At 40.5% G+C, this 10,000-nt stretch overlaps 1 protein-coding gene across 1 annotated transcript in view; it reads left to right on the top strand.

The window, feature by feature from the left end:
• Positions 1–9,928: 9,928 nt before the first annotated feature.
• Positions 9,929–10,000, top strand: part of LOC135103552 (probable chitinase 2) — a 28,280-nt gene continuing 28,208 nt past the window's right edge. Inside the window, 1 exon segment of the mRNA XM_064009985.1 lies at positions 9,929–10,000. This exon segment is cut by the window's right edge and continues 82 nt beyond it. The gene's annotated coding sequence lies outside the window, so the exon portion shown is untranslated.

Raw genomic sequence — 10,000 nt, 5'->3', positions numbered from 1 at the left:
ACAATAACAATAACAACAACAACAACAACAACAACAACAACAACAACAACAACAACAACAACAACAACAACAACAATAATAATAATAATAATAATAATAATAATAATAATAATTATAATAATAATAATAATAATAATAATAATAATAATAATAATAATAACAAAAATAAATTAATAATAATAATGATAATGATAATAATAATAATAATAATAATAATAATAATAATAATAATAATAATAATAATAGTAATAATAATAATAATAATGATAAAACATTATCATTATTATTATTATTATTATTATTATTATTATTATTAGTAGTAGTAGTAGTAGTAGTAGTAGTAGTAGTAGTAGTAGTAGTAGTAGTAGTAGTAGTAGTTGTAGTAGTAGTAGCAATAGTAGTAGTAACATTAGCATTATTATTGTCATTGATTCTATATTTACCGGGATGTAAGAACCACCTTTCACAAGCCCTTCCTCTTGGACAGGTCGCCACTGTAATCTTTTGTGTTTGAGCACCAAGGAAAATAAAGCATTGTCACTTTATTACTTGGGCTGTCCAGACACAGGAAAAACATTGAGCCCAGCCGCCATACAATAAAAGGGCTATATCGCCCACGCCTGAGAGTATTAGATTTATATATAATCTGAGCCTCGCTGCCTGTCTTCTGATCTGACGCCGCTAAGTGGTTATCATTTCCACTACTTCCATGTTGCCTTCCACGGCCGTTGGCGCTGCTGATGGGCTAGATTTTTTCCCGCTTTTCTTTTCTCACATTCGGCACATCTTGTAGATCCTTTGTTTCCAGGCTGAGTTTGGCTTGGATTCTTTTACCATTCTATAACTATAATTTCAGCTCAGATTCAGGCAATGTGATTTTTTAACAGGACACAACACGTTCAGGCCTGAGCGTTCAGACAAATACATCTTGTGTGTGTCTCGTCTCTCATTAAAAAATCCTTTTTTCATCACCAAACCTCTCCATCATTTCTATCATTGCAGCCCAAACAAATCTCTTCCAGAGGCTGCCAGTACATCCAGCAATACACCAGTGTATAATAACGTCCTTTGCACATAACATATATTTTTTCCTCTTTTCGTATTACAGATTGAACACGTGTTCTGGAAAGGTGACGGAATATAGAACTGAAAGCCCTGAACTGCTCGAGAGGAACTCCTGTCACTCGGAGTCAGTACAGCTTCGTCTGCGACCTAAGGATTCAGGTCGAAATTATTTGTTTGAATGCGAGCTGAACGATTCTCTCTCTCTCTCTCTCTCTCTCTCTCTCTCTCTCTCTCTCTCTCTCTCTCTCTCTCTCTCTCTCTCTCTAGAGTGAGCAAAATGGTTTCGGAAACTTTGTCTGTATCTCTCTCTCTCTCTCTCTCTTTCTCTCTTACGACATTAGTATCTAAATATAACGTGTCTAAGTCTATCCGGAAATTAAAACACGAATGTCAGCATGAAGAGGTAGGAGAGTGTTGAATGATGTATGTACAACTCCAGATTAATCAATTAAACATAAAGATTATATTTATCTACACTGTATGTATGAAGCACCTGATTGCATCAAAGACTTCGAGTACAACGTTCATTAGTTAATGGAGAACGAATTTCATGAATGTCCACAGAGTAAGTAAGGTTTTTACTGAGCAACCTCGTACACGGACGCGGTGATGACCAAATGATTAATAAGAAGTACGATGATAATAAAAATTAAGGTCATTCACAACGCTACAATTAAATTGAGTTCGTCCACTTTCTTTTTAATGGAGAAGATGCTCTCAATATATCTTATTTTTCCTTCCTTGTTAAGTGACAGCAGCCGATGAAAACCGAGCGTCCCCGTCTTTCTCTCCATTTTCATGAGATGCCCACCGAAATTGATGCTCTCTCAGTTCATGTTCTAATCGTATTTAATCATGCTGCTGATAACTTTATCTACTAATTACACCACGATCTAAATAAGGTTACATGTCATTTGAATCTAGAGCCACTGACAGGTTTAAGTCATTTGGGCCTCAGAGCAACAAAATACTGCTTATGAACATCAGAGCACTCGAGCATCAAGTCAGTAAAGACCTGGCACTCTGGGTCCCCAAACCGTTTGGTAGATAGTACATTCGCCCACACTCTTGTAGAGTAAATGAGCTGGTGAATCCATCCATAACCATAGAACTTTTACTCACTCACCCTCACACAGCCAGGCACAGTCGCACAAACAAAAGCAAATACACACAAGCAAATCCTGCATGTACACACACACACACACACACACACACACTGGCACACACTTCCGCAAGCACGCAGAGCCTTAGAACGTTCAAATCGTCTAGATATTTTTATATAATTTAGAATAATATAGATTTACCATACTTCATTTCCTTTTAAACAAAGTTGAAACTTGCAAACCATGCATTACACCCGCATCAACTGCGATTTTTTGTTTATACTCGTATAACTAAGTAAAAGTTTGTCTTCATACCAGGCTAAGATCCCCCGTGAAGAGAGTTGGCTCGAACAAGTTTTGTCTTGATGTAGCAATAAAAATGGAATAGAATTTTAAAACGAAGGGCTAAAAAAGAGGAGTTTTCGAGTCCCTAACTCTGCTTTTTATTGCCGACTTTTCTGATGCACAGGGAAAGCAGCGCCAGTATTCTTCCAACCCACCATTGAGTGTGTAACCTGAACGTTCCCTTTACTACAGTTAAAGTAAATACAAAATAAACGTAAGGTAAAAGTAAAAGAAAAATATCTTAAAAAAAAGTTGCTATAATTTCTTCTGTTTTATAACCAGGTAACATTTCAGTCAATGATACGTTTTTGGTACCGCTGGGGACGAAAGTTGCTCGCAGAGTTAAATTAAGGTATTCCAGATTTACTTCACAAGCATGCCAAGCTCCTCCAGCGAAGTCTGAATTTTAGCGTCAAGGTGACCTCTGGTGGCAAATATTGTTGAAAACAGTATATATGCAAAACTCTAACAGTTGATCCTTGATTCTCGTTGAAGCCCTCTCCCTTCTACCCACACTCCTGCGACACACAACCCAACACCCTCCATTTATATTAAATTGCTTCGTTCTCTTCTATTCACTCCCCCACTCATCCTCGCCCAAACATCCAACACCATCGTCATTTTTGCCTCCGTTTCCCTTCCCTCCCGCTAACATGGCACTCTTTGCAAAAAGTCATAATTTCCTCTTCCCACGTACGCCCCAACCTTCTCCCCAGCCTCTCATAAGCTCGCCCTCCCAACCACTCACCACCCTGACCGATATTTCATTATTTCTCCCGCCAGCTCCCACGCCAATCTTCACCCAGCAGCGTCAAGTCATTTCCTGAGAACTATATATCCACCCTTAATTAACTTTTCTTCCTCCGCCTCCTTATATCTCCGTTGACTTATTTTCCGTGGACATTTGCCCCTCCCTCCCCTCTGTGCATTTCCACTTCTCAGTCACTTTCCCTTCTTTATTTATTCATGGGACCATTAACCTAACACAACATAAAGTATCAGCAGTTCCGGTCAGAGCTGTGTTATGGTATGGGAATGCTATCAAATGCATCAAAGGGGGCAAATTTCCACGAGGGGGTAAGGGAGGTGAAGTTGCTCAGAGGGGAAACTGCCAACAGGAAAAATGTACCCTCCCTATCAATCCCTTTTTTCTGTCATTCCACAACCCTTCCCATCCCCACCCTCAGTCCCTGTATCCGGAAACCACATCCCCTCTCTTCCCCAGCACATGCATACCTTCCTGAATGTTGTTGTACTCCAGTCTCCCCTCCTCCATTCCTCTGTGCTCTGGCCGAACCTCCCTTTTCCTTTCTGCTGTCCCCTGCGAACTGTCCTCCCCTTTCCTTTCGAAAACCTTATTCTATCTCAAAGCACACCTGCCCTCCTCTTCCTTTTCCTCCTCCTCCTCTTCCTCCTCCTCCTCTTTCTCCTCGCGCATGGAAACCTCCCTTCCTTCCCCACTAGTAAAATGGACTCGCCTTTTACTTTTCCTTTCACTCACAAAACGTTGGTCTCGTTCTGACGTTCGATTTCACTTTTCTTTACACTCCTAAGCTAATTTTCCTTCTATTTCTAATACCCCTTTTTTTACAGTGATATATATATATATATATATATATATATATATATATATATATATATATATATATATATATATATATATATATATATATATATATATATATATATATATATATATATATATATATATGCATACGGTAGAGTTACCGCACAATTTTACTCCCTGATTTCCATCACTTATACTTCTGCTGTGGATAATTTACACGTGTATTTTTTTTTTTATTAGATTATTTGGTAACGGTTTTGTCCTACTGTTAATGATGATTTTCCATTTATGCGTTATAACTCAACCTGCGTTTCAATAGATTACGTCGGGCATAGCACTGTTTTCATGTTAATTCTCTGCAGCGTAACGTATGAGAGATGCTCTTTTATATTTAGAAAGGCAGCGCTGTTATACGTACGTCATGTATACATTTTTTTTAATCGTACCGCGAATTTTCAAATATACATTTACGCCAGACATTTCTTATAATTTGGTTACTTGGCAGAAAAGTGTGGGTAGAGAACAAAGGAAACAATAAAGTATAGGAAAGGAGAACTGCTAAAGCCGTGAGTAGCTGCGACAAATAATATTGCAACACATGAACACAATGGAAAAACTAAAAATGAGGCGAACTCGTCCCCCCACACGAGAGCTTCATTAATTGCTCCACTGGACAGAGCAGAGGACGAACACAAGTATCAATTAGCAACAGTTTGGTTCCTCCTTGCTCCTGTTCATTATTTTCCTCTTCCTTCTCCCTTTTCCTTTATTTCAACAACTCCCACCACCTCCTTTTGTTTCTTCTCCTCTTCATCCATTCATAACTTTATTAACCGCTCCTACCACCACCATCACCACCACCACCACCACTACTACTACTACTACTACTACAACTACTACAACCACCACCACCACCACCAACACTACTACCACCACCTCCTCCTCCTTCTCCTCCTCCTCCTCCTTCTCCTCCTCCTCCTCCTCCTCCTCCTCCTCCTCCCTCCTCCTCCTCCAGCTTCATTCATGTCTTCCGACCTGGATTTCCCTAACGTTCTGACCTGAACTCCCCCATCTCTCATAATGGACTTGCCCGGTTACCTTTACTACCAAGTGACGGAGGACATACACACACACACACACACACACACACACACACACACACACACAGAACGTTTAAGATTACTATAAAACAATGCAAAATAATTTTATGTATTAGTGATAAAATAATAGCTACACCTTTCATTGGGAGAGAGAGAGAGAGAGAGAGAGAGAGAGAGAGAGAGAGAGAGAGAGAGAGAGAGAGAGAGAGAGAGAGAGAGAGAGAGAGAGAGAGAGAGAGGGGCTAAACGAAGCGAGAAAGCGGAAGATTAAGCGAGTGAAATCTTTCTTTCGGGTCACTTTCACTGCAGCGATGCTCTACTCTCTCTCTCTCTCTCTCTCTCTCTCTCTCTCTCTCTCTCTCTCTCTCTCTCTCAAGGTCACCGCAGGATTCCCCTACGAGCCGCCAATGGACTCAACCACTTTCCCTGTTCGACTCTCCATCCCCCGATCACCTCTAACAAAACACGGGAGAGAAAACGTAGCCACTCATACAAAATTAAGAGGCTACGCAAAGTTCCCAGAGCGACGCGTGATGCAGCAACAAGTGGCACCCAAACGAAGGCTTGTGAGGAAAATGTGATGAGTGACCGGGGCAGAAACGAGATGCAGGGAGCCAATTTCGTAGTTAAAATGAGGGAAGGATTGGAACGTTTAAGGTACGTACGTATTAAAGGTGAGAGAGAGAGAGAGAGAGAGAGAGAGAGAGAGAGAGAGAGAGAGAGAGAGAGAGAGAGAGAGAGGGGCTATCAACCACACACACACACACACACACAGGCTGCCAGAAAGAAGCCACAGTTACTTAAAAAAAAAAAAAAAGCCGGACTCGTGACAAAAAGGCGGTCAGAGAGAAAGGAATAAAGCGATGCAGACAAAGAGAGAAATCTAGCCCCGTTACCGTAAGAGAAAGGGACAAAGAGAAAAGGAGAGAGGGAGAAAGAAAGGGAGAGAGAGGGAGAGAGCCTCGCACACCGGTGAATGGGACACACACAACCACTTTCCCCCACACTCATCACTTTCCCCGCCCGAGAAAGCCCCGCGCTGACCTACCATCGTGTTAAAGCCATGGAAGTGAAAGCTGGAGGTAGTTTCACTTTCACTCTCACCGCCACGATCAGTCCGCAGTCCACAGTCCTGGCCGCGACCTTCCTCCCTCCCTCGCGCCGACAATGGACTCGCCCGCCGATATATCTGACATCGGTGATAACAATACACGTGGATGCAATTATTGATACCTGGTTTTGTTGTTCAAGCGAATCCAGGGATTATTGCCATTTATGCTGGTATCCTATTTATTCCGAAACAAAAACATGAACTTGACAGTAGTTAATACTCTATTTAATAACGCCTACTGTAAAAATGGTTCTAATTTGTTGGGTGCTTACTTTCTCTCATTTTGTCTTATACATTGTCATTCTTTTATTCCCATATTATTTGCACACGAAATGATATCATACAGATAAGGATATACTGTGCTCCATACAGACCTTTCCACTCTGCCATCTTGCTATCAAGCATCACACACCCCGGTACAGTCTCCTCAGTCACCCCTGTAGGTAAGACGTATCACCCGTTTTCTATTGTGACCGTGTGTGTGTGTGTGTGTGTGTGTGTGTGTGTGTGTGTGTGTGTGTGTGTGTCCACCATTCTTTATTATTATAATAATCAGGCATCACCAAATGTGACGGCAGCTGCCCCATCTTTCCGCAAACTGCTGTGACTTACAACCAGTGTGCATGTGTGTGTGTGTGTGTGTGTGTGTGTGTGTGTGTGTGTGTGTGTTAAGGTGCAGAAGTACATTACAGAGAGAGAGAGAGAGAGAGAGAGAGAGAGAGAGAGAGAGAGAGAGAGAGAGAGAGAGAGAGAGAGAGAGAGAGAGAGAGAGAGATGAGGAGTACCATGAAAAAAAAATAAATAAAATAATTATTTCAGGATTTATCGTATGAGCTTGTAAGTGACACGTGTCATCAACTGTCTGTCCTGCTCAGTGTTCTCCTCCTCCTCCTCCTCCTCCTCCTCCCCCTAGATATTGCTTTAACAACTGATGAAGAATCAATAAAAGAGTAAAAATTGGACCAGAACTTAGTTCCAGTGATCATCGTAGCTTACTTTTCACCATCAATTTTAACAAAGCTAAAGTAAGCGGAAGTAAAGAAAAAGTACCAGACTATCAGCGTGCTAACTTTGAGAGACTTCGCATGCAGCTTGCATCCATAGACTGGAATGAACTGCTGGGAACACCAGACATCAACAAAGCATGGGAAGCGTTCGCTAAAAAGTTAAATGAAACCGCGAATTTGTGTGTACCGCTACGAAACAGACAGAAGATAAAGAACACCAAACCGATGGTGGAGTAATAAAATCAGATGCTGTCTTCTGGCTAAAAAAAAAGCGTACCACCAATAAAAATTAACACAGAATAATAATGACAAATTAAAGCACGACAGATTGCATAGAAAAACTATAAAGCTGATCAAATGCAGCAAAAAATCTGATGAAACTCAAATCGCGAACTCGTGTAAAACGAACCCAAAAGAATTTTACAGCTATTTCAAAACTAAAAGTGTTTTAACATTAACGATTGGTCTTCACGACCGAGGATGTTCATGGCAGTCTGTCGACCCCTGCGCATCAGTCACGAGGCACCACGCTGCCAGACTTCACCATCACAGAAAATGAGATCCACTCAATCACGAAGAGCATGAACGTAAACAACACACACAGGCCAGACAAGATTTCACCCAGGCTTCTTAAAGAAGCAAGAAATGAGTTCGTGAAACCGGTTATGTTCTATTCAATAAAACTTTACTAGCGGGTAAAGTCCTCCACGAGTGGAAATTAGTCTTTAAAAAAGGAAATAAATCTCTCCCGGCCAATTACAGACCGATCAGTCTAACTTCAGTAGTGTGCAAGCTGATGGAAACAATAATCAGATATAAAATTGATAAATATTTAGAAGAAAATAAAATCATAAAGAATTCGCAACACGGTTTCAGAAACAAACGTTCCAGCTTAACAAACTTACTAGACTTCTTTTATGAAGTATTTAACTCGTATGACGAGACAAAAGCTGTTGATATTATTTACCTTGATTTCCAGAAAGCTTTCGACACAGTTCCCCATAAGAGACTCATGAGTAAAGTAAAAGCTCACGGCATTGCTGGAAACACCCTGCAATGGCTGAGAGACTGGCTCTCTGACAGAAAACAGCGTGTTGTGATTAATGGAAAAGAGTCAGATTGGCATAAGGCAAATAGCGGCGTTCCTCAAGGCTCAGCATTAGGACCAGTACTTTTTATAATGTACATTAATGATACTGATGAAAGGATAAATTACAAAATAAGTAAATTTGCAGACGACACCAAAATAACAAGTTAATTAACGTCAGTGTCACAATGGCAGGAACTGCAGTGTGACCCCATTAAACTAACAAGCTGGGCAGAAAAATGGCAGATGAGATTCAATATAGAAAAGTGTAAAATTCTACATATCAGAAGCAACAATGTTCAAGCGAGATATGTAATGAATAACAAGCCACTGTCAAGCGCTAAAAAAAGAAAAAGATCTTGGTGTCGTTATGTTAAAAGACCTAAAGCCGAGTCAACACTGCACAGAAACAGCAAAGACGGCAAATAAATTAGTAGGCTTCATTGGAAGAACCTTCGAATTTAAATCAGAAAAGGTTATACTTCCCTTATATAACTCACTTGTGCGCCTTCACCTAGAATACTGTGTACAGTTCTGGTCACCATATTACAAAAAAGACATTGAAAAACTAGAAAAGATAGAGTGTAGAGTCACTTAGATGATTCCAAGATTGCGTAATAAGCCATATGAGGAACAACTTGAAGAATTAAACCTATTTAGTTTAACAAAGCGCAGGATAAGAGGAGACCTAATTGAAGTGTTAAAAATTTTTGAAGGATATAGTAACCTTGATGCGAATAAATATTTTGCCATTAATCATTGTAACCTAACAAGAAATAATGGACTCAAGATTATGCCCAAAAGTTTTAAATCCCTCGAGGCCAAACATTTTTCTTTAATCGCACAGTAAATATATGGAATAAACTTCCTGCAAAAATCGTAAACAGCAATTCTATTGAATCATTAAAAAATAAAATAAACAAATATTTAAAAGCAAATCTACATCAAACTCCCTTCTTGTCCGAATAATTACTAAATTCACTAATAAATTCTTTTATTTTACAGACACCAGTTTTATTATAAATTGTATTAACTTTCAGATAGGCGTATAGAGTTCATTGTAGGGTGAATAGTAGAACTTCCTTTCATCCTTTCCTATGAAAATTCCATGTCAGTTTTTCCATACTGCATGGTACTTTTCCCAACTATTTCCATGCCAGCGCAAGATGGAGGAAGTGGTGGGTGGGGAGGAGCCTTCTGGTATGCTGTCCTGTCTCTCTTCCCTGTAGCTAGTTAGAAGTAGTTACCAAACAGCCTTTCAAGTACCAAAAGGTATGTTGCTGTTTGGTTTTCCTTTGTATTCCTTTGTATTCCTCCTCTCCCTTTTGTTTCCTCCTCCTCCTCCTCCTCCTCCTCCTCCTCCTCCTCCTCCTCCTCCTCTTCCTCCTCCTCCTCCTCCTCTTCCTCCTCCTGCTCTCCCTTCTGTTTCCTCCTCCTCCTCCTCCTCCTCCTCCTCCTCCTACTCCTGTTTCCCTCCTGTTCCCCCATCACCTCCTCCAGCACCACCACCACCTCCACGTCCCAGGACAAAGATTGAAGCGTGTATCATATGTACTTGTTATCTGTGAGGGTGTGGATGTGGCTGGTCGCTGTGGCTTGCTGTCTATAATTCTCC

The sequence above is a fragment of the Scylla paramamosain genome, chromosome 9 (genome assembly GCF_035594125.1).
Source record: "Scylla paramamosain isolate STU-SP2022 chromosome 9, ASM3559412v1, whole genome shotgun sequence".
Classification (NCBI taxonomy): domain Eukaryota; kingdom Metazoa; phylum Arthropoda; class Malacostraca; order Decapoda; family Portunidae; genus Scylla; species Scylla paramamosain.
This window is presented reverse-complemented; position numbering and strand designations above follow the sequence as displayed.